Genomic DNA, 16536 nt, shown 5'->3' with positions numbered 1-16536 from the left:
ACACTCACACACAGCAGGCAACCACGTACGCACACACACACACACACACACACTGACACACACACACACATTTTTTGCACTCGATCTCAGTTGATCATTCACGCAGTAACTGGATTCTGAGAGACATTATCTGATCATTGTTCCTCTCACTATAGAACCCATGCTTCACACACACAGTAGAACTACGAATCAGGGCTGTCGCTGACGTAACAAACTTGTATAAATAAATTCTGTTCAGAAACGATCAACAAAAGTAAAGGCTAAAGTTAACAAGTCGCGTAAGGCGAAATTACTACATTTAGTCAATGAAACTGAACGCACTGCATTTTTTCACAATGACCGTAGTCCGCCGCTTGTGCATAACGGAGTGAAACTGACGAGCCTGTTCAGCGCGGTAGTGGTTTCGCTGTGCTGCATAGCACGCTTTTCTGTACCTCTCTTCGTTTTAACTTTCTGAGCGTGTTTTTAATCCAAACATATCATATCTATATGTTTTTGGAATCAGGAACCGACAAGGAATAAGATGAAATTGTTTTTAAATCGATTTCGGAAATTTAATTTTGATCATAATTTTTATATTTTTAATTTTTAGAGCTTGTTTTTAATCCAAATATAACATATTTATATGTTTTTGGAATCAGGAAATGATGTAGAATAAGATGAACGTAAATTTGGATCGTTTTATATAAAAAAAATTATTACAATTTTCAGATTTGTAATGACCAAAGTCATCAATTAATTTTTAAGCCACCAAGCTGAAATGCAATACTGAAGTCCGGCCTTCGTCGAAGATTGCTTTACAAAAATGTCAATCAATTTGATTGAAAAATAAGGGTGTGACAGTGCCGCCTCAACTTTTACAAAAAGCCGGATATGACGTCATCAAAAGTATTTATCGAAAAAAAGAAAAAAACTTCCGGGGATATCATTCCCAGGAACTCTCATGTCAAATTTCATAAAGATCGGTCCAGTAGTTTGGTCTGAATCGCTCTACACACACACACGCACAGACAGACACACACACACACACACACACATACACCACGACCCTCGTCTCGATTCCCCCTCTATGTTAAAACATTTAGTCAAAACTTGACTAAATGTAAAAATAGATCTGTACTCACCAAAAGTAAAGGCATTCGTCTACACAGGTTTTGCTCCTTGAGTGTGTACAGTGGAACCTCACTTGTGAGACCCCCGATTTAATACCTTCTTTTAAGACCTTGTTTTTTTTTTTTAAAGATTTTCTTTTATAACTAGGGGGCGCGGGGGGGGGGGGGGGGGTCACTGTACAATTATACGAACACATGTGCCGTCAATAATTGTATGCAGTTGGTTAAAATGTGTTTTTTTCTTCGAAGAATTTCGAATAGCAATACTGCATACATGTACTTTAAATCAATGGTGAACAACAAGCGGTGCTAATAAAAACGGTACAAGAACAGGTGTGGCGGACATTATGCAGTTATTGATTCTAATGGGCTCAAACTGAAATCAAACGAGGACTCATAATCATCGTGACACAACGTTCCATTGAGGTTTTTAGTGTTGGCTTTTATCGCTTTCCACACACGGTAAAGATCGATAGTAAGTTGTTTGTTGTTCGCAGTCAGTACGAATCGAACTCTTCCTCTTACAGGTGCGTGTTTTGGAAGGGGGGGGGGGGGGTACACCACAGATGGTAAATGAGATAATATGTATTAAAGTGAGAGGACCAAGTGAACACAAACAAAACACAAATGCTGATCTGGCAAATGTCGGGATAGATCAAACATGCAAGCGGTTTCCCAGCTTCTCACATCCTGAGCAAACATACCTGTTATGTCGTCCACTGAGCAGCTGGCAGGCTGGCTGAGGCTGACATTGCTCAGTTCCTGCTCAGATTCTCTGATGGCAGTTGTACTTTATACAACCTTTCCTGACTGATTTCTATGCGCGGGGGAGGGGTCGGGGGGGGGGGGGGGGGTGTGCGACTAACTCATTCTGTTATTGACACCATTGCCAATCTAACAAATAAGTTGATCACAAAATGCCCACTCTGTACAGAAAGTAGTCAGGACTATGATGTTGAATTTTGGTTGATGTTCAAGAGGGAGGATGCTCTTAACCCCGAACAGACTGATCCGTAATGGTTTACACGCGGAGAACGTTTTGCTTTTACACCTGCATTGATGGTTATTATGTTTTGGTTTTTGTCCTTTCTTTATTTGGTGTTTAACGTCGTTTTCAACCACGAAGGTTATATCGCGACGGGGGAAGGGGGGAGATGGGATAGAGCCACTTGTCAATTGTTTCTTGTTCACAAAAGCACTAATCAACGTAGTACAATATATGACCTTACTGGGAGAATGCAAGTTTCCAGTACAAAGGACTTAACATTTCTTACATACTGCTTGACTAAAATCTTTACAAAAATTGACTATATTCTATACAAGAAACTCTTAACAAGGAGTAAAAAGAGAAACAGAATCCGTTAGTCGCCTCTTACGACATGCTGGGGAGCATCAGTCGGGTAAAACTTGGGGGGGGGGGGGGGGGGACGTTTTACCTTTACACCTGCATTGCTGTTTATCAGTAATGATTTGGAAATGTAAAGTAAATGCATGTCACACAGGAGAATGACTTCAGCACAAAAGATGGTTCGGTGTACTCAGAACAAACATACGATAATTAGGCATCGGGCTGCTAACATAGCCTACGCCCGCAGGCAAAACAGACAGGCTTTATTCTTTAGTTTTAATTGCACTTTATTGATTTTCTCATGAGCCACACAGGCTTTGTTCTTTATTTTTATTTGCACTTTATTGATTTTCTCATGAACCACCATGCGGATACATCAAGCAGCGTCTCGTTGGGGTCGCTTGTTTGTGCGTTACTGACTTGTGTTCCGGGATGAAAAGGAATGTACCATGTATACACATTACGTGTATTTTTCCCACGCCCCTCTTTGCCTGACGAATGCTCTGCACATCAGTTCAGGTCGCCGGGTGTGGTGCTACGCGAGGAAAGAACTGCATTTGCAAAAGCTAAAGGTAAGGGTTTTTTGTCACGCAAAACACCACAGCTCAGACCTAATCTGTATGCTTGGTTTACATGGTTTACTTTATCGCGTTTTCTTTCAGATACTTTCTGCCGCGACTTCCTGGTTCGCTGTTTCTTAAATCGCCGTTTTCCAGTTCGCCGTATAAATTCAAAAGAAAGACGGTTGTCAACAACATCATTTACTCCATAAGAATAATAAGTTAAATTGCCATAGAGGTCAGACAAGTGACCATCCCTCCAATCCATCACCGGTGTGAATATAACTCCCCAGCGTATACAGTTTCAATTCGTCACGACTATATATATTTGTTAACCGTCGTTGGTTAAACAAGATCGAGTTCTTATGTCGATCATACCCGCGCTACAATTACCCTCAACGTGTTATTTCCTACATTGTGTGATTGTCACCTTGCTATCCGAACCGACTGGTGTTGATCATACAGGAACGAGAACATTCTTACGCATATACTGCAGGCCTTCTTACATGACCTGTCAGAAGAAACAAGCAGTTAATCCCTGGAGTTTTTTTGCGTGCTAACGCGGGGTGATTCACACTCAATGAATCCTGTTGAGCTAGTTTTGAGGACATTTTCATGCGAGTGGGTGTTTCAGTATCGTTCTTTGTGGTGTTAATGTGTTGCCAGAACTCAGTCAGTCTTGCAGAACGATCCGCATGATAAGTGTAACGGAAAAGCAGCACGACTGACTGAACGGACAAGCTTCGAGAGTGGACGATTCGCCAAAACGCACCCGTTGGGTGTACACAACTCAGTCTACCCTTTCGACAGACCTGACTATGTCTGTCTGTCTGTCTGTCTCTCTCCCTCTCTCTCTCTCTCTCTCTCTCTCTCTCTCTCTCTCTCTCTCTCTCTCTCTCTCTCTCTCTCTCTGTTCACGATTACGTCAATGTAAGTGTTGTTGTTCGTCCGTCGATTCGACGAGGACCACTCTAGTCATCCGGGGGTTGCTGGGGCTGGCTATTTCTGTGTGTGCGTAGATGGCTGACAAGGCCGATCCTGGCACGGAAGGTTCGGACACAAAAGGGACAGGGGACGAGTGGGACGTCTCCAGGAGGGTTGATGGCACGGGCTTTTCGGGTCTGTCTCATCAATTCATCGGCGGTGGTTCTGCTGGCCTCGCACATCTTGGCGCCTTTGTGGATGGAGGAGCGCCAGGTGGCACGATCCAGTGCAGATTTCTCCCACGTGTCAGGGTTGATGGAAAACGCTTTCAGTGAGGCTTTGAGAGTGTCTTTGAAGCGTTTCTTCTGTCCTCCGTGGGACCGCTGGCCCTGTTGCAGCTCGCCATAGAACAGTCTTTTGGGCAGTCTTTCGTCTGGCATACGGGCTACGTGCCCAGCCCAGCGAAGCTGGGACTGCATCAGGATGGTAGTGATGCTGGGGAGATCTGCTCTGGCTAGCACTTCTGTATCTGGGACTTTGTCCTGCCACTTTATGCCCAGGATCTTTCTGAGACTTGTTGTGTGGAAATGATTCAGTTTCCTGGCATGTCGTTGGTACACTGTCCATGTCTCGCAAGCGTAGAGCAGCGTTGGGAGCACCACTGCCCTGTACACTTTCAGCTTGGTCTGGGTGGTGATGCCTCTTCTGTTCCAGACATTTGGGTACAGTCTGCCAAAGGTGGAGCTGGCTCTCGCTATTCTGACGTTCACTTCGTCGTCGATGGTGACATTTTGCGACAATGTGCTGCCCAGGTAGGTGAAGCGGTTCACCGTGTTGAGTCTCTGGCCATTGACTGTGATGTCAGGCTCGACATAAGGTTTTCCAGGCGCTGGCTGATGGAGGACTTCAGTCTTCTTAGTGCTGATCGTCAGACCAAAGTTTGAGCAAGCGCTGGAGAACATGTCAACGCTGCATTGCATATCAGCTTCTGAGACAGCGTTGAGGGCACAGTCATCAGCAAACAGGAAGTCTCTAATGATATCCTTCGTGACCTTGGTTTTTGCTTGGAGCCTCCCAATGTAAGTATAAGTTACACTTCCGACCATCCATGGTATCGCGTGGTATGTCGTCAAGACAGGGTCAATGAATATGAAGAGGTCACTCGAGGCTCTGCTGAGAGTGACGTCATCATATTCATTCACCCTTTCGAGACGAAATACCACGCGATTCCGTGGATGAATCGGAGGTGTAACGTATAAAAATTATCCCTTGACCCATCAAAGCTCATTTTTGTTTTGAAATGTCTTCACAACGTACAGATAATTTATAACGAAATAATCGCCATCACAAGACGGGTACTACATACTTTGTTTGTCGTCTGCTACGAATCTAGCCTTGGTGGTTGACACGGATTGTAGAAGCTCCAATTGTCCCTTCATTGACCGGAATAAATGCTCAATCTGATGTCATATATCGCCACTGAACATTTATTCTTCTTTTCATTTTTTTGTTAACATTGTAACGGCATCCCAGAAGAGTGGTTTGGCTGTTTCAAGACACGGGTTTAGCTGCCACTTTCCGAGTTCGAGTGGCTTGCTCCGCTTTACTGCCATTGGGCCTAAGAGTCTAAAAAGATAGGACAGAGTTGTGAACAGAGAAGACAAACACACGTAAAAGAAAAACGCATGAAGTCATAAAAAGACGTCATGACAAAGTTACACGCAAAACCTAAGAGACTTTGACGTCATTTGTTTTTGTTCGGTCTAGTCCGTCGTGGTCCGTGCACGCGTGGTCAACACCTCCCGGCCAACAAGGAGGCAATGATGCGTTTGCAGTTTTCTACAGAAATGAACGGTCTGTGGTTAATTTCATCTGTTTAATGTCTGTCGAAACGAGCCATAAGGCTGTAAAATACAAGCTACCATACATAGTTCGACGATCAGAACACAGATGAGGTCGCAGTATGTAGAATGAAACTATGAATCGGTACGACCTTGCAATACCACCAGATTGGGAAGAGAGGGTTCATGGTCGGAATCAAGAGGTCGAATTTGCCTGGGTCTCATTCTAAACATCATCCTTTCGTTCCAGATTTTCTTTTTCTTCTTCACTGCGGCTGCGCAGGTTATTGTCCTAGGTCATGGCCGAATTTGAGGCCTACTGTGCAATATCGCGCTAGATTTGCTCACTAGAAGGACAAAGAAGGAAGGCCATGGGATATTATCGTTTACAGGCTTTGAGTTGATTACGTGGAATGCAGTTTTTGTAAAATATCCTTCTTTTTACATTTAGTCGAGTTTTGACTAAAAGTTTTAACATAGAGGGGGAATCGAGACGAGGGTTGTGGTGTATGTGTGTGTGTGTGTGTGTGTGTGTGTGTGTGTGTGTGTGTGTGTGTGTGTGTGTGTGTGTGTGTGTGTGTCACTGTGTGTGTGTGTGTGTGTGGAGCGATTCAAAGTAAACTACTGGACCGATCTTTATGAAATTTTACACGACAGTTCCTGGGTATGATATCCCCAGACGTTTTTTTTTTATTTCTTGAAAAGATGTCTTTGATGATGTCATATCCGGCTTTTTGTAAACGTTGAGGCGGCACTGTCACACCCTCATTTTTCAATAAAATTGATTGACATTTTGGCAAAGCAATCATCGACGAAGGCCAAACTTTGGTTTTGCATTTCAGCTTGGAGGCTTAAAAATTAATCAATGACTTTGGTCATTAAAAATCTGAAAATTGTAATTAAAATTATTATTTTACAAAACGATCCAAATTTACGTTCATCTTATTCTTCATCATTTTCTGATTCCAAAAACATAAAAATGTGTTATATTCGGATTAAAAACAAGCTCTGAAAATTAAATATATAAAAATGATGATTAAAATAAAATGTTCGAAATCGATTTAAAAACATATTCATCTTATTCCTTGTCGGTTCTTGATTCCAAAAACATATATAGATATGATATGTTTGGATTAAAAACACGCTCAGAAAGTTAAAACGACCATTACAGCACTATTCTGGCTTGTCCATTTCACTGCCTTTGCCACGAGCGGTGGACTGACGAAACTACGAGTATGCGGTCTTGGTGAAAAAATGCAGTGCGTTCAGTTTTATTCTGTGAGTTTGACAGCTTGATTAAATGTAGTAATTTCGCCTTACGCGACTTGTTTTAATATTGTAAAAACCAAACCACTGGTTATGCAATTAAACCATCCATCTCTCTCTCTCCCTCTCTCTCTCTCCCTCCCTCCGTCTTCAGCGATTATTTTTACGCATATAAGTGTACTTCTACAGTGAACACAAGTGAAATGTAGGAGTTTTAAAATCTTAGAGCCATTCACCGTGCAATCATACCCATATTCAGTCACGTTGAAATTGCAATACATTTTGAAAACACATTATGAAAATTCTGTCTTAATGCTGACATAAAGACATCAGAATGATGTTGCAAGATTTCATTCACTAGACCGCTCCATCGATCGAGAGTTTGGTGTGGTCTTCGTCCATTCGTGAAAAGATTATTGCGGGAATGAGTGTCTCAGTGCGCTTTCGTCATGCCTTTTCCTTTCTTCATGCCCTTTTTAAGGCTATGATATCTTCCTTTATCGGAACACCATAAACCTTTTCATTTTAGTGCCGAACCCAAACTTTTTCAGTGACTAAGAAAAAGAGTTTGAAAAAGCATATCTTCAAAACTACCAATCCCAAAATACATGTAGAAAATATGTTACACAACTTGTTACGGTCGGTTTTGTGTTTTTTATATTTAGTCAAGTTTTGACTAAATATTTTAACATCGAGGGGGAATCGAAACGAGGGTCGTGGTGTATGTGCGTGTGTGCGTGTGTGCGTGTGTGCGTGTGTGTGTGTGTGTAGAGCGATTCAGACTAAACTACTGGACCGATCTTTATGAAATTTGACATGAGAGTTCCTGGGTATGAAATCCCCGAACGTTTTTTTCATTATTTTGATAAATGTCTTTGATGACGTCATATCCGGCTTTTCGTGAAAGTTGAGGCGGCACTGTCACGCCCTCATTTTTCAACCAAATTGGTTCAAATTTTGGTCAAGTAATCTTCGACGAAGCCCGGACTTCGGTATTGCATTTCAGCGTGGTGGCTTAAAAATTAATTAATGACTTTGGTCATTAAAAATCGGAAAATTGTAAAAAAAAATAAAAATTTATAAAACGATCCAAATTTACGTTTATCTTATTCTCCATCATTTGCTGATTCCAAAAACATATAAATATGTTATATTCGGATTAAAAACAAGCTCTGAAAATTAAATATATAAAAATTATTATCAAAATTAAATTGTCGAAATCAATTTAAAAACACTTTCATCTTATTCCTTGTCGGTTCCTGATTCCAAAAACATATAGATATGATATGTTTGGATTAAAAACACGCTCAGAAAGTTAAAACAAAGAGAGGTACAGAAAAGCGTGCTATCCTTCTTAGCGCAACTACTACCCCGCTCTTCTTGTCAATTTCACTGCCTTTGCCATGAGCGGTGGCCTGACGATGCTACGAGTAAAATGGCATTGCGTTCAGTTTCATTCTGTGAGTTCGACAGCTACTTGACTAAATATTGTATTTTCGCCTTACGCGACTTGTTTTTAGGTACGGTTGCAGTTTAAAAACAAATTTTTAAAGGGGGGTGGGGGGGTAAAGGGAGGGGGGAAGGAGGGAGGGGGGTTGAAGTGGCAAAGATCGACAGCCATAGCAGTGTAGATAGCGTCAGGTCCGTGCCGATCTGATGGTGCAGCTGATCGATATGCATGTTACTGTTCAACTTGCGAAATGAGGATGGCAGCACCGTATGGCCATTGAAGAACTTCTAAAGTTGACCTAATCGATTTTATTAAAAGTGTTACTCTCATTGGCGCACAAGCCAACAATGGAATTTCCACACATTCAAAGGAGGAAAGCCGCACTCGTTGATTTCATGAAGCGAGCCCTCGCTGACAATTTCTTCTCGAGAAACAAGGAAAACGACGGTGTAACACGACATTTTTACTCCACGAAAAATTTACTCCGGAGTAAGAATTTCGTATGAGAAAAGAACTCCCCAAGGCACGAACAAATTACTCCCTCAACGAAATCTTTACTCCCCATTTTTTTGTTTACTTCCAGTAAAAATCTCGTACGCAAAAATGGGATGTGGGCGAAGGGATAATGCCAATATATATGTGATCTCGCGCACACGAATGTCGCGCTACCCTCCCTCCACCTCTTCCACCACCAAGACTAACAGGGGACAAGGGAGTAAAAATTTCGTACACCTGGCATGGAAAGTTAAATTGCTCGTGTAAGGGAGAAGTAATATATTTGTTAGGCGCGTTTGATCGATCTGCGCGATCGCGCGATCGCGCTGCGCGTTTGGTGGATCGATCAAACGCGCACATATCGATCGATGTGTGCGCGTTTGATCGATGCAAAGAGTTAAGTGTTTGGTAGGGTCCGACTAAACTACGCGCCAGCACGCGCTACCTTGAACCAAAGCACTTATATACTTTATTTTTATATTTCTAGTTAGTTCATCGTCCATGCTCACATAATACAAAATGTCAAACTTCAATGATGAAAATTACGGAAGTTATGACGAGTTTTAGGAGAGAGTATGCACTACTCTCAAGTCCGACGATTTCCGCCATTGACTAAACAACGCGCTACCACTTTGAAGTGGACGCTACCTTGATCCATATACATACTTTATTTTTATATTTCTTGTTAGATCTTGCTACCTTGATCCATAGCACTTACATACTTTATTTTTATATTTCTTGTTAGATCATCGTCCATTCTCACATCATACAAAATGTCAAACTTCAATGATGAAAATTTTAGTCAATGGCGGATATCGTCGGACTTGAGAGTAGTGCATAAGCTCTCCTTAAACTCGTCATAACTTCCGTAATTTTCATCATTGAAGTTTGACATTTTGTATTATGTAAGAATGGACGATGATATAACAAGAAATATAAATAAGGTATATAAGTGCTATGGTTCAAGGTAGCGCGTGCTGGCGCGTAGTTTAGTCGGGCCGGTTTGGTACAATATAATCCCTTTTTTTTCTTCTTTTTTTAAAGGTGGTCGTCTACATTTTTTTCAATAATCTTACGGTTAGATTTCGCTAAAAAGTTCTGTCAGAAGATGAATGGACCATGGGGAAAAAAGTTATAGAAACAATAATATATGTAAAAAAAAGATTTTATTTTTGGGTAGCGTGACTCGCGCTTCCAATATTTAGTTTTCTGTTTGCTGAGAACATGTGCTTTGCCTAAAAATACTGACCAATCAAATTCATGTCACTATGCTTATAGCCACGCCCAAACAAGTTCAGCAACAGTTTGACACTGGAGCGCTGTCCACGCTTTTTTTTAAACGCATGAAATGCACGGGATTTGAGAGGAGTTTTTCGCTTGGCATTTTCCAAATAAGGATATCCTACTATGAGTACTACGCTGGAATACTACAATGAATTTTCAAACGGCTACACTGGCTTCGTCTTTCCTGATCGAAAGGGGGTGTATTTTTTTTTTTTTTTTTGACCTCAGTTGCATGCAAGGCTGCTTCAACCCATCTTTTTTGCCTCTTTCGTCTTTTTTTTTTTTTTTTTTTTTTTTTCTTTCTTTCTTTTTCTTTCTAATGTTTGCGTGTATGTGCATGTGTGTGTGTGTGTGTGTGTGTGTGTGTGTGTGTGTGTGTGTGTGTGTGTGTGTGTGTGTGTGTGTGTGCGTGTGTGTGTGTTGTTGTTGTTGTTGTTCCCATAATTCTGTTATATAATACATTTTCAGCGGGACAATACATAACAAGTTAATTAATCCAATTACAGTACTAGTTTTCAGCACAGCATCATACAGCGAATATATAAATAACTTTACATTAACAGCACAATACTACTAGTTATCTATATTCTTATACACAGTTCATTTTTGAGTCACTTGAGAAAAAGTGACTATGTAATCGGTCAGTGTTAGTCTGTCCGGCCGGCCGTCCGGCCGGCCGGCCGTCCGTAGACACCACCTTAACGTTGGACTTTTCTCGGAAACTATCAAAGCGATCGGGCTCATATTTTGTTTAGTCGTGACCTCCAATGACCTCTACACTTTAACGATGGTTTCGTTGACCTTTGACCTTTTTCAAGGTCACAGGTCAGCGTCAAAGGAAAAATTAGACATTTTATATCTTTGACAAAGTTCATCGGATGTGATTGAAACTTTGTAGGATTATTCTTTACATCAAAGTATTTACATCTGTAGCCTTTTACGAACGTTATCAGAAAAACAAGGGAGATAACTAGCCTTTTCTGTTCGGCAACACACAACTTAACGTTGGGCTTTTCTCGGAAACTATAAAAGTGACCGGGCTCAAATTTTATGTGAACGTGACTCATTGTGTTGTGAATAGCAATTTCTTCCTGTCCATCTGATGCCTCATATAATATTCAGAACTGCGAAAGTGACTCGATCGAGCGTTTGCTCTTCTTGTTACTATAGATTTCGAAGTCGAGCTTGGTTCTGAAATAAGATCTTCATGTTAGTTTTTGGATTTCCGTACTTAAACTGGCTTACGCACATTTTCGATATCAATATAAGGTGATTAATTATGAAGGTTTTCTCTCTGGGGATATCACGTGTGAAATACCCAAAAAGAGCCTCTTCGCAGCTTAACTTTATATTTTTGCCTGTATATTTAAATATGTACCCTTGACATTCCTGCCATATGGGTTGCACTGCTCTACACTGCCAAAAAAAGTGCTCGATGAAGTCGGTTTCGTTACAATACTGACAGAGATTTGTTTGACGAATTCCCATCTTATGTAGCAAAATATTGGTGGGATATATGTTGTGTAAAATTTTCCAATGCAATAGACGAAGACGGGTTTCTGTCGAGCATTCGTTAGCTAGTTTCCAGTGTTTATCTTCTAATGTAATATTTAATTTGTTCGACCAAAATCCAGCTGAGCTTGGCTCCTTTATCTCATAATTTAACATCTTTAGGCGGATTTGGCGTGGAGATAATTGTATAAATGGCATATGATCAGAACGGGCCTGACCCGTATCACGCAATAATAGAGCTTTAATGGCAGTCTGTATTGCATTATATTCAAATAGGCGAGACTGTTTATATCCAGTTCGTTCACATATTTCCTCAAAAGAGTACATGTCGTTATCGTTAAAAACATCTTTAACAACGCATATTTTAGCCTTTATCCAGTCATTCATGTATAGTGTTTGCTTCCTGTACCTTATATTTGTATTATTCCATAAGGTTTGATTGCGTACACTTATCTGCTGTTCAGGGGGTGTATTGTTGATAATTGTAGATAATAGACTCTGCATTTTAATGGTCAAATGGCGATTTCCTACAGATTGTTGTTTAGACGGCTTATAGCTAGGCCTACTTCCGGTCATAACTTCCGGTCATTGCCAGCAGACGTGTGTGAGCGATGGTACGATGGTGATTTGTGAGACGGATCGTCCAAATGCGCAAGTATATAAGAGCTGCGCGTTTTAACGATTCTTGTATTCTTTGTATCGATCAAACGCGCACACATCGATCGATGTGTGCGCGTTTAATCGATCCACCAAACGCGCAGCGCGATCGCGCGATCGCGCAGATCGATCAAACGCGCCTAACATATTCGTTATTTATTCGTCAGCTCAGGGGAGTAACATTTTTGTACGAAATGTTTACTTGGGGAGTCATTTTTTCGTGTAATGGGGGAGTGTTTTTTTCGTAAAGGGAGTAACTTTTTCGTACGAAATGTTTACTCCGGAGTAAAAATCTCGTGGGATAAATTTTCTTGTGTTACACCGGTAACCTGCCTTCAAATCTTGTTTGGTCACTTTTTATTTCTTGTATTAATTAGTTTGCATTATGTGAATCAAGTGTGTGGGCTTTTTTTCATAACGCTTGCCACCGACGAGTATGACGGAAACTAGTAAAGTGAGCTGCTTTTATCTTCCATAAGAGCGTTTTAAATAGTGCATACTTCATAGATTGAGTTTCTGAGAAAGAGTTTCAGCACATGCGTTGAAAAGGTGAGTCAAGAATGCGTAGATAAGGACATAAATCGGAATTTAAAACTTGAATTCACTTATCTTTTGCTGATACATAATCTTTCGACTGCGTTTGACAATTTTTTTAAACTACATTCTTTTTGTCTTTATCTTTACCACGCGAAAAAAAGGAGCAACTGGGGTAAAATAAACTAATAAAAATCAGAAAAAAAGATAGATTGCTAACGTTCTCTTCTCTTCTTCGTTCAGTCTGCGCTTGAAAAAGAATGATGGGCACTGCAACGTTGCTGGAATACTGATTCTGTTACAAAAAAAAGTATGCGAATGTGAAACGACTGCAATTTAGCTTAATTTTTAAAGACGTTAAAAGACGTGTTGCTGCTAGTAACACAGAATTTTCACACATTAAAAGGAGTACCGCCGCAATCGGTGATTTAATTAATCGAACCCTGGCCTTACGGACAATTTTCCCCGGAGTAACAGGGAAAACACAGGTAGCCTGTCCTCAAAACAAGACACCCTAGTTCCCCATGAAGTAGAATTCCAAAATAATTTTCTAGTAACAGAAACTATAGGCCCTATGTTAGTGTTGTGTTGGCTCTATTGACTAAACAGGTGTAAAGACTCTCTCGCTCTCTGTCTCCCTCCCTCTCTCTCTTTTTATTCTCTCTCTCTCTCTCTCTCTCTGTCTCCCTCCCTCTCTCAGTCTCCCTCCCTCTTTCTCTGTCTCCTCTCTCTCCCCCCCCCACCCCCCACCGGACATCTCACGTCTACATGTCCGGTCAGCTAATTGCAGGCACATGACAACAAAACCAGCGAAATGCTGTAGGATAACTCCGAAGCAGTTACAGTTTTCTCAGGGGATGTCAAAATAAGAATGGAGTCCGGATAATGTTTACTTTTTTTTTAAAGTTTTATTTAAGGACATAAATGGATACTGTTAGAGTATAGAAAACAAAAATACACGGTTGAAATGTCATATGACCATTGCTAAAGCGGAATCCCGCCCTCCCCCACTGTGACCCAAGACCCCTCCCCCCTCCTCCCCCTCAGTCCACCCTGATATAGACAAGTCTTAACGACTTCCTGGACTGAGGTAACGCGATTGTGAACAAATCTAGGTAGTGTTGTCAGTTTCTTTACAATCCAATGACCTAACCTATATTTTTGTTCTGTCCCCACGTGTTCCTGACTTCCTGGTCTACAAATAAATCAGTGCCTGTAACATATATATATACAGCACATGCTTTTGCTCTTAATACACTTAGGCTCAGAGGCGTGCACGTTTTCTATGAATCAATGCCATACCTAATCATATAGCGATATATATAGCGGCTTTACTTTTTTTGCCTGCTAGGTTGTATGACATTAATGGATAATGTAGCCTATGTTCTCGTCATGTGTTGAGTGCTCCGCTGGTCCGTGAGCGGTGTCAAAAAAATGTTCTGTTTGTTTTGTTGTTGTTGTTTTGTGTGTGCAACTTGTAGACATCTTGTATCTTCTGTCGTGAATAATACAATCATTTTTTAATGCGATACTTGCTTAGAGCTTCTACCGCGAATACTTTGCAGGAAATACGACCCGTTTCAGTTAACCTGACTTAAATTAGGTTTTATTATATCTCATATGATCTGTCGTAGCGCATAATGGTAGGTTCACCACTATTCCACTCAAACATTTCTAAAGACCAGCTAACTGATACGATTCTTTTGTTTTGGACGCGGACTTCGTATGCATGCAATAACTTTGAATTTTAAGTAAATTTAAAATCCAGTCCTTTCGTTTTGTGGAGCAAAGTTTACAGGTACGTTGGCGTTCCCGTGTAATCGTTTACGTACTCCGCCACAGTTGGGTAAGAGCATCCTTCCACGTGGACACGTACCAAAAATCAACACATTGGCTGTTTTCGCTGCAGAGCCGGGGGGAATACTTTTTAATTGAATCAATTTCGCAGATTGACATAGAAGTCTCTCACAAAGTTAGTTCAGCCAAAATCGTCACTCTGCAGAGAAAGCTTGCCAGTCTCTAAGTTTGGGGTTTGTGTTGAATTGAAAGGATGCTCTTATCCCATATAAAAGCCTGGACATATCTCTGGTGGTGAAAGCGATTGCTTACAAGAGGGGTGATATCTTCAAATCCCGTCTTTCTTTCCAAATAAGACAAGTCAAAGGCCGAACAGACAAACAACGTTCCAATCATGTTACCGATGCGCTCCGACTCAAGCAGTGAACTCCGACTCCAAAAGAAAACTCATCTACAACAGCAGTCAAGAACAAAGACGGGGGTAAATATAGTACCCATCCCTTAAATCACTGCTAGTAATTCTGTTTGAGCCGAGAACGCAAAGACAAAAGAACGGACAGACAGAAGCGCGCGAAGAATCTCGCACATATCTCACAGTTTGTCAGTCAGCTTTTGCTCGCGATGATGGTCACATTTTGAAGTGGACACAGAGAAAATGGTCTTGTCACTCGGGCTGAAATGGCCTTTTGCGCTTTGCATGAGGTAGGGCATTCCACGGTTAGGACCATTTAGCTATAGCTACATATGTAGCAGGTGTGGGCATGGTCAAAATGTCTCCTGCCATCGCTTCGAATTTCGAAGTGAAAAGAAGCCTGCCGTTGGTTCTATGTATGATAAATCTAATGCCAATGTACATAATAAATGCAAGCACTCAATTTATGAATACCTTTACTTCGTGTGTAACCGACCATGTTCACCAATACAGATATGTTCAGGCTTTTACACGGTATCAGAGTATCCTTCAACGTAACCACACGCTAAAAACCAACACCCTGGTTGATTTAGTGTTTGTGTGCATAGTGGGATTTCATTTCGTAAATGGCACCTATGTTGAACTGCCGCGATATAAATTCATTTGAAATCATGATGCAGAACGCAGCCAAGCAGCTGCTGTTAATTTGTTGTACTGGTTCAAGTGGAAGGATGCTCATTGCATTCAAGACTGGCTAGATTTCGGACTGGGTGGCCGAGTGGTAACGCACTTGCGCTCCGAAGCGAGACTGGTTGCGAGTTCGACCCTGGGTCAGGGCCTTAGCAATTTTCTCCCCCCTTTCCTAACCTAGGTGGTGGGTTCAAGTGCTAGTCTTTCGGATGAGACGAAAAACCGAGGTCCCTTCGTGTACACTACATTGGGGTGTGCACGTTAAAGATCCCACGATTGACAAAAGGGTCTTTCCTGGCAAAATTGGTTAGGCATAGATAAAAAAATGTCCACCAAAATACCCGTGTGACTTGGAATAATAGGCCGTGAAAAGTAGGATATGCGCCGAAATGGCTGCGATCTGCTGGTCGATGTGAATGCGTGATGTATTGTGTAAAAAAAAAAAATCCACCTCACACGGCATAAATAGATCCCTGCGCCTTGAGTCCGAGCCTGGAGATCTATACGCGCGCGATATAAGACTTCATATTACATAGATGATCGTTCACGTGAAAAAGAACGAATACTGTTTAGATGCAGAACATGTATATGATACATACAATCAGTCGACTTATCAACGCTAGATTCTGGTAGAATTTTATTTTGCAAAATATC

The 16536-nt window shown here is 41.3% G+C and overlaps 1 protein-coding gene across 3 annotated transcripts in view; it reads left to right on the top strand.

The window, feature by feature from the left end:
• Positions 1-16536, top strand: part of LOC138981586 (uncharacterized) — a 76448-nt gene that overhangs the window by 3122 nt on the left and 56790 nt on the right. The window contains exon 1 of one of the 3 annotated variants that reach the window (XM_070354554.1): positions 2534-3032. The exons of the other annotated variants lie outside the window; for them this stretch is intronic. The gene's annotated coding sequence lies outside the window, so the exon portion shown is untranslated. Of the gene's footprint in view, positions 1-2533; positions 3033-16536 lie in introns of those variants that run through there. 3 annotated transcript variants of the gene reach the window in all.

The sequence above is a fragment of the Littorina saxatilis genome, linkage group LG12 (assembly GCF_037325665.1).
Source record: "Littorina saxatilis isolate snail1 linkage group LG12, US_GU_Lsax_2.0, whole genome shotgun sequence".
Classification (NCBI taxonomy): Eukaryota; Metazoa; Mollusca; class Gastropoda; order Littorinimorpha; family Littorinidae; genus Littorina; species Littorina saxatilis.
This window is presented reverse-complemented; position numbering and strand designations above follow the sequence as displayed.